The sequence below is a fragment of the Phacochoerus africanus genome, chromosome 2 (genome assembly GCF_016906955.1).
Source record: "Phacochoerus africanus isolate WHEZ1 chromosome 2, ROS_Pafr_v1, whole genome shotgun sequence".
Lineage (NCBI taxonomy): Eukaryota > Metazoa > Chordata > Mammalia > Artiodactyla > Suidae > Phacochoerus > Phacochoerus africanus.
In genome coordinates this window covers 151,464,131-151,478,773 of record NC_062545.1, presented here as the reverse complement: position 1 = coordinate 151,478,773, position 14,643 = coordinate 151,464,131, and the positions used below count along the sequence as shown (strand labels likewise).

Sequence of the window (14,643 nt, the reverse complement as noted above, 5' to 3'; positions counted from 1 at the left end):
GTCAGTAATATTATAATAACTTTGTGTGGGAACAGATGGGTTATTAGACTTATGGTGGTAATCATTTCATAATGTTTTCAAATGTCAAATCACTATGTAGTACACCTGAAACTAACGTCATATTGTACGTCAACTATATTTGCATTAAAAATTTTTTTCTGGCATCGGACTTGCCATCTGGCTCATTCAAAAATCAAAATCAAAACAAAACAACAAACCAAAAAAGCTCATGGATATGGAGAACAGATTGGTGGTTGCCAGTGGCAAGGAGTAAGGGTGGTGAAATGGGTGAAGGGGCTCAAAAGTTGTGGACTTCCAGTTATAAAATAAGTAAGTCATGGGCGTGTGATGTACAGCTTGGGGATATAGTTAATGCTGTACTGTGCATTTGAATGTTGCTAAGAGAGTACATCTCAAAAATTCTCATCGCAAGAAGAAAATAATTTTATAACTATATATAGTAATGGATGTTAACTGGACTTTAATTGTAGTGATCCTTTTACAATGTATACAAATACCAGATCATTATGTGGTACACATGAGACTAAGGTAATGCTATAGGTCATTTATACTTTAGTTAAAAAAAAATGGCAACGTTGACTGTTGGCACAGCCAGATAGAACTTGAATGGAGACCTGGATATTCAAATTAAAATTGTTAGACACTTTAATGATGCCTTTTGTAACCTTCCTTTTTCTGGTATTCTACCTTTGCCTTCTTCTTCAGCAGATCTTTTACTTACTGAAAATTCTCTGAGACCAAGACTTGGAAATGTTTATATATAACCTAACTTTTTTTTAAGCCTAATATTTCTTCTTTCCTATATAACCTCAAGCAGATTGTTAGCACCCAGTGTTTAATAATACAGGGTAAGGAGTTCCCATCGTGGTGCAGCAGAAACGAATCCAACTAGGAACTATGAGGTTGTGGGTTCAATCCCTGGCCTCACTCAGTAGGTTAACGATCCGGCGTTGCCATGAGCTGTGGTGTAGGTGGCAGATGAGGCTCAGATCTGGTGCTGCTGTGGTTGTGGCTGTGGCCGGCAGCTACAGCTCCAATTTGACCCCTAGCCTGGGAACTTCCATATGCTGTGAGTGCGGCCTTAAAAAGCCAAAAAAAGAAAAAAAGGAATACAAGGTAGTATTTGTATTCTGGACCTTATCTTTCAGGTAGACTTTAGAATTTCAAAGGAACTCTTCAAGTTGCAGCACTTTACACAGATGTAGATGCTAGATACAGGGTTTTAGTAAACCTAGGGCCAGTTGGAATCCAAAGCAAAAAGTAAGTCCAATTATATGTTTTTATTGAAAGCTGTTACTTTCTTTTAAACACTTTTTTCTAAAGAGAATACAGTGTGAAATAGATCATGTCAATTTTAAGTTCGAATTATACAGTCTTCCTCATGATCATTGTCATTTCAGAAATTCAGGAACCAGCACAATCAGATATACTTTCTTACCTGGGACTTGGTGGTTTGGATTTGGACTCCTAGTGCTTGACTCTCTGTTCAGTGCTCTTAGATCTAATATCTCTCTATCTCCTTGAGGGCCAGTTCTGCCTTGTCAGTGGGTTTGTGTCCATCATGCACCTGGAAAGAATCCTAAGCTAATTTCATTTCAGAACCCTTTTGTCATCTTGAAGTTGTGTTTCTATATGCCTTTGAAACATGTTCTCTGCCCACTTGGTGAAAACTTGCCAATTTTGGCCTAAATGGAATACACTTGGGAATCCCTTTGTTATCCTTCCAGGCAGGATCTCCCCAGCAAACTGTGCTTTAATTAGCTTGATTTCAGCAATGTTTGTAAGTTCTGGGTTTAAACGTGTATCTGCTGATAAATCACCTGCCATTTGATACATAGGTGAAACGTGAATATAGATGATAATGCAAGGTTTCTCCATGAGTGAGAAATGATCAAAATCACAGACACAGTGACATTTAAGGCAGCTTCATGACCTCAAATTGCCATTGTAGCCATTGAAGCTTTTTTGAAACAAGTAGGCATTCTGTTAGGAGTTTGCATCCAACACTCTGGGTTCTTTATGCAAGTTCAGGGCCTAAGTTTAGGGTTATTTGTATAACATATATAAGCAATTCCTGATGTCACAAATGGTTGCACTCTATATTCTAATGATTTTATTATTCTCTGGTTTTGTAGAATTGAATCTGTGGTTTTCTCTGAAGTTTGAAATCCCCCAATAAGTACTGTCTTCAATTAAGTAATAGTGCCTCTTTATTACAGGGTTGTTTTGAAAAGGAACTTGGCAATTGTTGCTTTCTTTCCTTACATCTTCCCTGTTTTATGAACTCTTTCTATAGGCTTGTGTCTTTTTTTTTTTTTTTTGTCCTTTTAGGGCCATACCTGCAGCATATGGAAGTTATCAGGCTAGGGGTCGAATTGGAACTACAGCTGCTGGCCTATGCCATAGCCACAGCAACTTGGGATCCAAGTCGTGTCTGTGACCTACACCACAGCTCACGGCAACACCACATCCTTAACCCACTGAATGAGGCCAGGGATTGAACCTTCATCCTCACGGATACTAGTTGGATTCATTTCCGCTGAGCCAGAAGGGGAACTCTCAGGCTTGTGTCTTTTAAGTGCTTTACATTTATTAACTTTTGTGAACTTTGCATTCATTGACTCATTTCTTACAACTCTATGTTATAGACTGTTACTGTCTCAACTTACAGATGTGGAAACTGAAGCATGAGAACTTGAGGTCCTCGACCAGACCACACACTCAGTGGCAGGGCATGTAGGGAGCTGAGCAGCCTAGCTAGAGAGTTTGCACTGTGGGGAGAAGTGCTTTCTGCCACCATGAAAGTTTGTAAGGTGCTCAGAAAAATTCCAAGAGTGAGGCTTCTCTGGGTTTTAGTTGGGTTTTGAAAGATGTAATTACCGTTCTTGGAAATCAGAATTAATCACCTACCACATCTTCCATGTTCTTTTCCTAGTTCCTGTTACCTCTGATCAGATTCTGACTTGCACTATGAAGTTTTGGGAATAGTAGCAGTTCAGTGTGGGTGTGTGCAAGGCAACACAGCAGAAAAACTAGGTTATGCATTTGACCTCAGCTAGTTTTCGTCAGAGCTTGGAAAGCCAGTTCCTTTAGTGATATGTTTTGTTTCCATTTTTCATTCAGTTAAGCAAGTGATCATTGTTTTGTGTTTTATTTATCCCGTGCTCTCGGTGTGGTAACTGTAATGAGGTGTCTTTCTCATTACTGAGGAGCTCTGTCCCATGCATCAGAACATTTCTTCTCCTTGGCAGGAAGCACACATGCTTTCTGTTGAAAATTCCCTGGTATGTGCGTGGAAAATTCCACTTGCTCTTCTCACTCTGTTGTTATCTCCAGGAACCAAACCTCTTCTCCAGATACCCCAACTGTCTTTAAAACAGTCTGAAATGATGTCTAATACAGTGTCATTAGACAGGTTCTTTCTGACTCTCCTAGACACAAAGGTTTCCTGGGCATGGGCACTGGCCTGTCTCTAGTACCTGCGAAGATCCTGCCAGGGGCAAGGGCTCTGGCTGGCAGACATGGGGCATTAAGAAGCTTCTCTGCTAGAAAGGATGAGTGCTCTCTGGCCCATCTTTCCTCACCTGCTTTGCACCATGAGCTCAGCCCTCTGTAGAAACTCTGTGGGCCAAGCATGCCAAGCCCCCTCCTGAATGCCTCTCTTGTCAGCTCTGGGCCTTTGCTGTACTCCCGCCCCCACCCTTGAGGGCCGAGGCTGCCTGATTTCCCGAGGCTGGGTCCCATGCTCCTCTCCACCCCCAAAACACTTGTGTTTCTCTCTAGCCTTTGCCCAAGTACATTTGATCTGCCTAGTTGGCTCTTCATCTCTCCTCCTGAAAACCCTTTGAAGGCCTGCTGCTTGGTCGAGTAGTTTTTCAAGTGCATTAATAAATGAGTGGGTGAATACTGATGGTGTCTCATGTTCATGGACAGAAGCCTTACTGCTCACATACAGTACGTATTCACCTCCAAGGGCTCCAGCTGCTGGTCGGTCTTTGTACGAGGTAATTCCTCCTGCTGTGCTGCCTCTTCACTCCAGGCTCCACTGTCCTGCAGCCGCAGAGAATCCTGGAGCCTCCAGGATTGCACTCCAGTTTCTTTGTAAAATCCAGCCACCACTTCTTTAATTCTAATTTTTTCTTTCATTTCCATCAGTTAACCCTCATTACTTTTTTTCTGCCCTGAATAAAATGTTTCCAAGCACTGCAGCCAACCATTGGGATGTAACATTGATATTCAAATTTGATATTCAGTTTGTTTGAAGAAATCCAGAAATAGGTAGTTTTTGTGTGTGTGTGTGTGTGAAACTTGGAATATATTCCAGCATTTTAGAATGCTGATTTGCAAAAATTAAACAGTTCACCTCATACTAACTTTTCACATTGTTTAGAATATGGATGAAAATGGAAGCCAATTTGGTGTCACCCTGTGTGACAATCCATTGATAACTTTGGGAATGATGACTTAAATGTTCCCTTACAACTGGCCCATCTGGTAGAGTTCTCTGGGCCTACTTGATTCTTAAGTGGTAACATTTTTCAAACCATTAGTCACAATAGGAAAACCTGTATCTTTCTTGGTCAAACCCTGATATAATTACTAGCAATTGTTTGTATCTTTTTAAAAACAGATTTTTTTGTGTTAGTAGAACATTTACTAATACTCTGAATTTTTTGCTTTGTAGTGGATCCAAATTTTGTAGCAAAATCTCATCATTTATGTAACAGTCTTAATTGTTAAAAAAGAGGGAGTGGTAGCTGAAAATTATTCTACATTTTATTGGTTTTATATGCATATTTTTAAACAGTTCACACTATTATAAAGCATAGTTTATGTTACTTATATTTAATTTTCAGGTGATATATATATACACATATCTTTTATTTTTCCTTTTAAATTATTTTTAAAGAAGTTTTAGGTTCATGGCAAAATCGAGCCTACAACCCCATCAGATGTACTCTCTGCCCCCACACAAGCACAGCCTCCCCCATTATCAACAATTGGTACAGTTGATGGACCTACACTGACGCATGGTGTAGGACTTTTGTCACCCAAAGTGCGTGGTACATTAGGGCTCCTACCCAGAGTTGTACATTCTGCAAGTTTGGACAGATGCATAATGACATGTGTCCACCGTTACAGTATCATGCAAAGCATTTTCACTGTCCTAAAAATCTGAGCTTTGCTTATTCATTCCCTACCCCCTTCACCCCTGGCAGTGACCGACCTTTTTACTGCCTCCATAGTTTTGCCTTTTCCTGAATGTCTTATAGTTAGAATCGTACAATACATAGCGTTTTCAGGCTGGCTTCTTTCACTCAGCAGAGTGCATTTAAGTTCCTCCCTGTCTTCCCATGCTTGAATGTTCATTTCTTTTTAATCACTGAATAATATTCCATTGTCTGGATGTGCCACACATTTAAGTACTTATACTATTCTCAGTACTGCAGTGCCTTAGTGACACTGTACCCAGTTTCCCAAATGGGCAAAATCAGTGTAGCACGTATCCCATATCAGTGTCATCAGAGCACAGTATTGAAACCTGTAGTTGTGTGACTCTGTGTGTTGGGGGTTCCAGTGCAGAGTGAGTGCTGAGGGCAACATCCACGAACCTGTAGTCTGGCACATCTGGTTTTCATGGTTATCACTGAGTCCCACTGTGCAGGAGATGTTGTACAGCTCGGGTACCAAACTCGGTCTTGCCTGGGAGGAGGGGGCATTAGGCGCAGCGCTGCCCTGTCAGGTGGCTTATGTGTCAGTGGCTTTAGAATAGTTAATTTAGAATAGTTATTTTGCCATACTTTGTAGATTTTACACTGGAGAATTTAATGTATGTAAAAAAGTATTGTAAAATCCCTCCCATCTTTTCACGAAAAACCCCAGACTTGTAAACATGTAAGCAAAATGATCCCAACCTGGTTAAATGTGGATTGCTCCTCAGAAAGAGAAGCAGCCAAACTCAAAGTCCAGGTGCTTACCTACAGCTCCTCCTGACCTTGAATGAACTGAAGTATTTATGGCGCCCTCTTGGGAACAAGAATGGCTTTTGTAGCAGTGGTCAAACTTGCCAGCACCTGAAACCTTGATTGACTGTACCTGCCCATTGAAACCTTCTTGGATAAGTAGGTGAGTACTAAGTATGAGGCAAGAAGGGGAGGCAGGGTCATGATGCAGCAGACTTTCCTGTGCCCAGATGGATGGGATGCAGTGGTTAGTGAATGGAGCTGTCATCCTTGGGAAGGATCATGCTATGGGATTAGCTGTCTGTGTGCACACGGGCACCCACACATGTACCTCCCCACCATCTGACTAGCTTAGATTTGGTACATCAATTTTATACCCTATCAGCTTCCAGCAAGGCTGTCCGTAGTTTGCAATCAAAATACAAAGAGAGTGAAGGAAGAAAAATCTGATGGTTGGTCTTAGAAGTGCTTTTTTCTTTGCAACCTTGGAATTTCTTTTGTATGTAGTAATCCATCATGCTTTGTCAGGTAAGAAAATTTTGGAAATACATCAGAATTTTGGAAATGCATGTTTGATTCAATAATCTATCTCTCTAAAGTTCTCCTGAACTAGTATCTTATAACTAAACTTGTAAATAGCTTTTCTCTTCTGTCTTTTTAGTTTCTTGGCTTTCATTTACATACACTTAGTTTAGTTTGCATTCTGCAATCAAACGCTGACGGTTAATATTTTCATGCTTTTTGATCCACAGACTTTTTATTTACATCCGGGATTTCTCAGAGTACAGTTTATACACTGTTGATATCAGAATCACTTGAGGAAATTGTCTGCCAAAATCCAGGGCTACCTAAAAAATCAGAGTGTCTTTGAACTTTAGCAGTGTAGCCCTGTGATTCCCTAGCTTTAGAAAGAACCTCTATATTTTGGATCTAGAAATGCTGTGCATCTAATGCCCCAATTTTTTTTTTTTTTTGGCTTTTTTTGGCTTTTCTAGGGCTGCACCTGCCGCATTTGGAGGTTCCCAGGCTAGGGGTCCAATCAGAGCTGCAGCCGCTGGCCTATGCCAGAGCCACAGAAAAACAGGATCCGAGCTGCGTCTGCAACCTACACACAGCTCACGGCATTGCCAGATCCTTAACCCACTGAACAAGGCCAGGGATCGAACCCACAACCTCGTGGTTCCTAGTTGGATTCATTAACCACTGAGCCACGACGGAAACTCCCTAATGCCCCAATTTTTTAATGGGGGGTATGTTGTTTTAATCCTTAATAAAGTATAAATCTCTCTTAAAAATGCCTTCCATTTTGGAAGTTTGAGTAAAAGACATGAAAGTTCTAAATGTTCTAGTCTTAAGTGGTCCTTAGCAATAATGAAGAGCTTCTCTTATCAATGCTTATTGAAGCTGTGGCGAGATCGTCTGTACTGGTGTTCTCCTGGGTGGGGGTGGAGGGTGATCCCTTTCAGATTGACTTAGCTTCTTGATCTGTTGGTATCTGTTATCACCATATTTGAAAAGTTTTCAGCCATGATTTACTTAAGTACTTTTTCAGCCCTGCTATCTATTCTCATGCTGGTGCCCCAGTGGTGTGCATGGCAGCGGCTTTCGTGATTGTCCCATTGATACCTCACTCTCTGGCCTCACTGTTCATATCCAGTATCTCTTCTTTCCCATGCAGTTGAAAAACTCTATTCATCTTTCCTCAAGTTCACAGATTTCCATCTTCTGTCATCTCCATTTGAGATTGAGTTCAGCCAGTGAGTTTTTAATTTTTTTTCTTGTGTTTTTCAGTTTTCTGATTTCCATTTGCTGCTGCTTTTTTTCTTTTTCTTTTTTTTCTGCAGCTTCTGTTTCTTTGCTGAGACTTACTAGTTTTCAGTTTTTTCAGGGGAATTTGTAATTTATGGTGAAAGCATTTTTATGATACTTGCTATAAAATCCTTGTCAGATTAGTCCTTGTCAGATTCATCTTAGTGTTGGCTTCAGACATAATTGTCCTTTCACATTCACAGGCTTTTCCTAGTTCTTGGTGTGACAAGTGTTTTTGTTTTAATTGCATCCAGGACATTTTGTATGTTAGGTTAGGAGACTCTGGGTCATATTTAGATTGTTTGTTTAGTATGCAGTTACCTTGTTTTGTTTAGTGTATGGACCTTAGCCTTCTTTTTATAAGTTGTAGTTCCAGTGGTGCTTCAACTTCAGTGCTTTTACAGTGTTATTTCAGTTTGCTTGGTTTGTGTGATGCTGCTGGAGCTCCCACTTAACTCTGCGGTGACTGCCTGAAGGAGCCAGGTATTTCCTAGCTAAGCGGCTGTGTGTCGACCATGGGGAGGGCAGTGCTGGAGCCCCTCCCCATGCTTCTGTCTGCCTTGGTACCTCTGGGAAGGGGACGACCATCCTGGGCTCACAGGGCCAAAGAGGCTTCCTGGACCAGGCTGCTGGTTGTAACTGGGTCTCCTTTCCAAGTTAGGACCTAAGGGATAAAGTGTGTGCTGCTTAATTTTCAACCATGTTATTATTAAGGCCTTTGATTGAATGTTAACTTATTTTGTGAGACATCTTTTTTTTGGGGGGGGGGCGGTCAGGGGAGAAGTTTGTTTAATTTTTGTTGAAATATAGTTGATTTACAATAATGATTTTTATTTTTTCCATTTATAGCTGGTTTATAGCATTCTGTCAGTTTTCAGCAAGGAACAGAAAGGTGACCCATTCACCCATACATGTGTACATTCTTTTTTATTTTGTGAGACATCTTAATTTTTTAGAGATCTTTCTTTTCTTGTAACGCTTGGTATCTTTCACTCACTTCTCTCCCTTTTTCTGACCTTTCAATCTTGTAATTGCGAGTATCCCTAGGTCTTTTTTCCCCCTCTCCTCATTCCCTTCTCACTCCGATACCATCACTTCACTGATTTCTCCTATTGGAGCCAGTGCATCCACAACCACCATTACCATTTTCTAGATACAGAATGCATGTGGAAGCACTTATTGCAGTACCAGGGGACAGAAGAGTTCTGTTCCCCATCCTGTCTTTCCCTGCCACCAATCTGCTTGTCCTCCTCCTAGGTTTCTTGCCTCCCCTAAGGCTATCATTGTCTAGGTCCTGAAGCTAGAGACCTTCGCCTCTCTCTAGCTTTCAGTCCTTCATTGCCTTGACCACCACCTTTACCAGTTCACATCTGGTCTGCTCAGTTTCCCACATCTGGCCCATTGCCACTACCTGAGCACATACCTTCATCTCCCTTAGCTTCATATATGATATAGCTCTGTTAGTTGGTATATACACATTTACAGTGGCTCTATCTCCTTAGTAGATTGACTATTTTTATGTCCCCAGTGATTAATTTTTTCTGAAGTCTACTTTTTTTGATGGTAATATAGCCAATACTGCTTTTTTAAAAAAATTAATATTTGTATGGCATATGTTTTATCCTTTAGCATTCAGCCTGCTAATATCATTGTACTTGAAATGAAACATGTGCACTTCTGTACCATGTGATTGGGTCTTATTTTTAATATCCTCTTTGCCAATCTCTGTCTTTTAGTTGGTATGTTAGACCACTTAGACTTACTATAATTATTGATATGTTAGGGCTTAAGTCTGTCATTATTTTTTCTGTTTGTTCTCTTTGTTTTTCATTTCTCAATTTTTCCCCCTGTCTTCCTGTGATTTACTTGCAGATTTTTTAGAATCCACTTTTGATTTTTGAGTGTGCACGTCAAATAGCTTTTGAAGTGATTGCTCTAGGTATTGTGTTACATGTACATGACTTATCTCAGTCTTAGGCATCACCTTTTTAGTCAATTTGAGTGAAGTTTAGGTACTTTATCTTACTTTACTATCCGTTAGCATCCCTCAATTATAACATAATTGTGTATAATAATTGCATACATTGAGAACCACATTATCAGAGTTATAATTTTCACTTCAGTCATCAAACACAATTTAGAGAACTTGAGAGGAGACCGTATGTCATAAACATACTAAAAATCAATCTTTGAGTCACAGCAACCGATGTCCTAAAGCTCATTTGATTAATTCCTGTTGCGTTCATGGGTGGTTCCAGGTCCACATACGGTTCCGGAAAAGCAAGTCTGTTGGAGGTGATTCAGATGCACACTGATGACTGAAGATCCTTTGGCGCTTCTCTTGTTAATAATTGCTAGATATTGCTAATATTGTAAAAGTTATAGTAATAACTGAAACAAATATGGTATATTAGTTTGCAAGCGCTGCCATAACCAAGTACCACAAATAACAGAAACTTACTGTCTCACAGTCTGGATACTAGGAGTTCATGATCAGGGTGTTGGCAGGGCTGTGGTCTCTTGGACATCCCCATGGAAGGAGCTGGTTCACGGCTCCTCTAGTTTCTGTTAGCCCCTTGGCTCTGGCAGAATAATTCTAGTCTTCACATGGTGTTCTCTCTGTGTGCCTGTCTGTGTCTGGATTTTCCCCCTTTTTATAAGGAGACCAGTTACATTGAATTAAAGGCCTACCCTACTCCAGTATGACCTCAGCTTAACTAATTATATGTGCAGTGACTATTCCCAAATCAGGTCACATTCTGAGATGCTGGGGGCTAGGACTTCAGCATGTGCATTTTTGAAAGATACAGTTCAACCCATCACATATGACAATGAATGAATTTATCACAGTTTATATAAGTGTTTGGCTATATATTCTAATAGCTATTATGGAGGGAGTGTGTACACTCTATAAATCTGTACAAATGTAAGGGGAGTTGCTCTCGAACCCTGTGTATCCTGTGAAGTAAATGGTTTGCCTTGGTTCTGTTGTACCAATAGCTTATGTTACAATTCTGATTTGCTGCCTTTCAAAGTCTTGCCACATTGTCCTTTAATCACGTGTTGTAGTGGCTTCAGGTTCAACCCTTTCATCTTGAAAAGTCTTAATACCTATATAAATCTTAATAATAAAGAATTAAAGCAGGAGAGGTCTTCAAAATAATACCATTGTCATAGTTTAATTTGCTGTTCATTTAAAGATGGTTCTAATGACATCTCACTTTTTTCCCCAAGTATGAAATTACCCTAGGCAACTTTATCTTATTATGTTAATCATGCTAAATATGAAACTGTCTTACTTTGAGGTGTTAGAATTTACAGAAGCTGTATTTATGCCTTTTGATAACATTCTTTACAACTTACGTAGTGAAAACTACCAATAATAATGTAGACTGTTTCTTCCATTATAAAAATTGTATGTGCCCTATATAAAGGTTGGGGATTAGGCAGGAAGTGATACTAATTTAGGACTGTCACAGTGCTTTCTGTCATAAAAGTTGTGCATTCCTAATATTGTCCCTTTAAGTGTAGGGTTAGTCATTATGGCCTGAGTAACCCACAAGGCATGTGCTGTGTTATGGTACGTCTAGTGAAATTTGGCACCCTCCAAAAGTCTTTCTTCAACTCAGCTTCTTCTTTGCTCTGTCTTTGGGAGGATAAGAATAAGAAACAGTCTGAAATGAAAATATTAGTAAAATCATAGATAATATCGATTGACTGATTTTTATGCACAATGTGTAGAACTGCCAGCAGATTCTGGGACCGTGCCATTAATACATACTTAGGTTATGCAGGATTTTGTCTTAATATGCTCTGTCTTTATTTATGTAAAGCATAATTCTGAATCCATTTGAGTAATGTACATTTAACATAAGCAGAGTCGTAGGCTGGTATTATTAAAATGCATAGAGCCGACATCCTGAGCTTCTGCTGAAATATGCTTTTAATTGAAGCAGAATTATGGCAATATATTATCCATGTAAGCCTGGTTATATCACAGTTTGGCTTGCGTAGAAGCTCTTTGCTCAGTGAGAACTGTACAGTAACCCATATGTTGTGATTCGGCATTTAAATATTCTATGGTATATATATCTGAGTTGCTTGATACAGTGTTATCTAAGCATATGTTATCTTGTGGAAGATGCATCTTGTGGCCAAGTAGCCTTGGAAAGAACTTGTCAGTTATATCTACCAGTGATTGAAGGTCATTCGTAAAAATATACATTGTTTAATAGAAGCTCTACTTTGAGGTTTTGGAATTAAAAAACAGTCAGGAGTGAAGGAAGCATTTTTTGGTGGTACATTTTGTTTACTTTTATAATGTTGTTAAATTACAATTCACGTTCTCCATAATAGGACTAGGGGAAAATAGCTTGTAGATTCTACCATTTTCCTGTAGATTAAATTTTTAAGTTTTCTAAGCCAGAGCCTAAAATGATCAACATCCATGAGGGTACTAATGAAACCTTGATTTCTAATTTCATCCTGCAGAAGGAGGTCTTTGGGGCATGATAATGTGATAACATACACTATCTGTTTTAATAAGTAATGTTCAGACAAGAAATGGTGTCTGATACTAACACGTCTTAAGGTCATAGGTAAGGTTTCCTCTTCTACTGTACATTATTATACTCAATCTCCACCAACACAGATGAATTAGATGGTGGTGATGGAAATGTTCCCCCTTAGGCCAACTTATAGGAAAAAGAGTCTCCCATTCCACTAACTTAAGGAGCTTTCTATTTTTATTCATGTGTTTTAATTAACAACTACATTTTAAAATATATCCCACCTAAACATATAATCTGGTTTTGGTCACTTCAGTTTATGCAGCTTTTATAAAGTAGCATAGAATTTTACCAGTTTGGGGCCAGTTTTTGTGGCAGTAGAGCCTCCCACATTCTCATCCCCAGCTGGCTCACCCTGGATGTCAGGTGGTCATCTTGTAATTAGAAATAACCACATTTTGACACCGTGAATCCTGTGGTTATTAACTATTTCCTCATCAGCAAACTACTATCTTCCTTTTGTCACATTAGGATCTTTTTCTTCAAAGGGATGAGTTTACAAATGGCCCCATGGCCCTATTCCAGGTTCATCTCTTCTACATTATTCACAGAGGTGATGTTTGCTTTTATTAAACATCCTCCTTTGTACTGCATGGCAAGGATTTCTTCCTGTAAGTCCAGCCCACAGGTTGACTCCAGACCAGCGACCCATAATTCAATAGAGTGGTGCCCTCTTTACAAAGTCCAGGTTTCCTGTGCTGTCAGTTAGGGCAATCAGCACAAAGACCAAGCACTTTGAGAACCAAATAAACAATGAGCAAAGCGTTCAGGGCTGCCAGTAACCCTTCCCAGGGAACTGAACCGCCTTGGACCACAAGGCTGCCGTGTGGAAGATGCTGGTGCAGGGTGAAACCTGACTTATGTCCTGCCCTGTCCCCCCATGGCTCTCAGCATACTCTGTGGCTCAGGTTCAGTGGAGCCCTTCAGAGCCTCCTGCTCTCCCCTGAGCCTGAGTGGCCCTATGGCGACAGACACCCACGCTTGTGTCCTGTCACATCTGCGTGTCACGTGGGCTTCTGATATGGAGCATCAGAGTATTTAAAATTGGGGGATTAACTAAATTGAGAATTTGCTGATATATGAAGAAAACATCTCTTCTAACAAGTTCAAGCCATTTGAACAGTTCCAGAAAGGCTCAGATGCCAAGGGAAAGGCCACTGTACCTCTGAGGAGTGGTGTGGGCTGGACAGGCCAACAGGGAAGAGAATTGCTGCATTCTGTGGCACAGAACTTTAACCATTTAGACAATTAGTGTTTTTGTTTAAAGCCCTGTGTTGATGTGTTTTTAATTTAACTTGTTTGCTTTCTGATACATGTGATGGCTTTACTGATGGCCTGGATAATGCTTGCAGTAGCTGTTTATATGATTGTTTATATGTTTCAAAGCCAACCAAAAACATCTGCGAGTTAAAGTGAAGTGACTTGAATCCATCTGGATCAGTTGGAAATCTTGTTTCACTTATTTCAGCAGTAAAATGGTAGTGCAGAGTATAAAGCGAGCCAACCCACAACAAAGGTGCAACCCGGCTGCAGACTCCAAACCGCCATCGTATGCACCTTAGGCAGATCTTGGACCCCTCAGGAGGGGACTTGGGGGCGTTCCTTGTGTGCGCTTCTCCTGCAGTTCATGGCGGCTTTCAGCAAAGGTCTCAATTTACTAGTGAGAGAATTTTTAGCCAAAGAGGTACGAATAAACTATAGAAGAGGTAAAAGATTAATCTTTTAAGTGTGTCATGGAATATAGTTTTTAAAAATTATATACTTAAGTTAATACTTGATTATACATCTTAAGTAGAAAACAGGAACATCTCCAGGGGCCTGGCAGGTACCCTTGGCATGCGCCCGTTGATAGTGTCCTGGAATTGCTTCAACATGGGAGAACATCCCACCATCAAAATATGTCCTCATTCTTTAAGTTTGCACCAGTCTCCTAGGAATAAATTACTTTTTTTTTTTTTTGGCATTTTCTGCTACTACTGAATTTGGGAATCTTTTAAAATACTTACTGGACATTTGGATTTGGTTTTTTGTGAATTTTTCCTTTATGTTCTTTCCCTACTTTTTTACTGGAATTTTTATAATTTTCATGGAACAGTTCCAAGATTTGTGTAATATAAATGTTAACATTACTGTGCTGCAGCTTTCAGATAATGGGGTTAAGATTTATCTTCTTCATTGACTATGCTTATGGCATCTTTTGTCTTACAATGTAGTTTTCATTTTTTTTTTTAATCAAATCATGTTGTATAATCTAGAGTCCATACAAGGAGGTGGGCTATTAA

The 14,643-nt window shown here is 39.8% G+C and overlaps 1 protein-coding gene across 1 annotated transcript in view; it reads left to right on the top strand.

Annotated features, from left to right (window-relative positions):
* The window catches only part of ZNF407 (zinc finger protein 407), a 422,314-nt gene that overhangs the window by 329,189 nt on the left and 78,482 nt on the right, over positions 1-14,643 (top strand). The gene's annotated exons all lie outside the window — the stretch shown is intronic.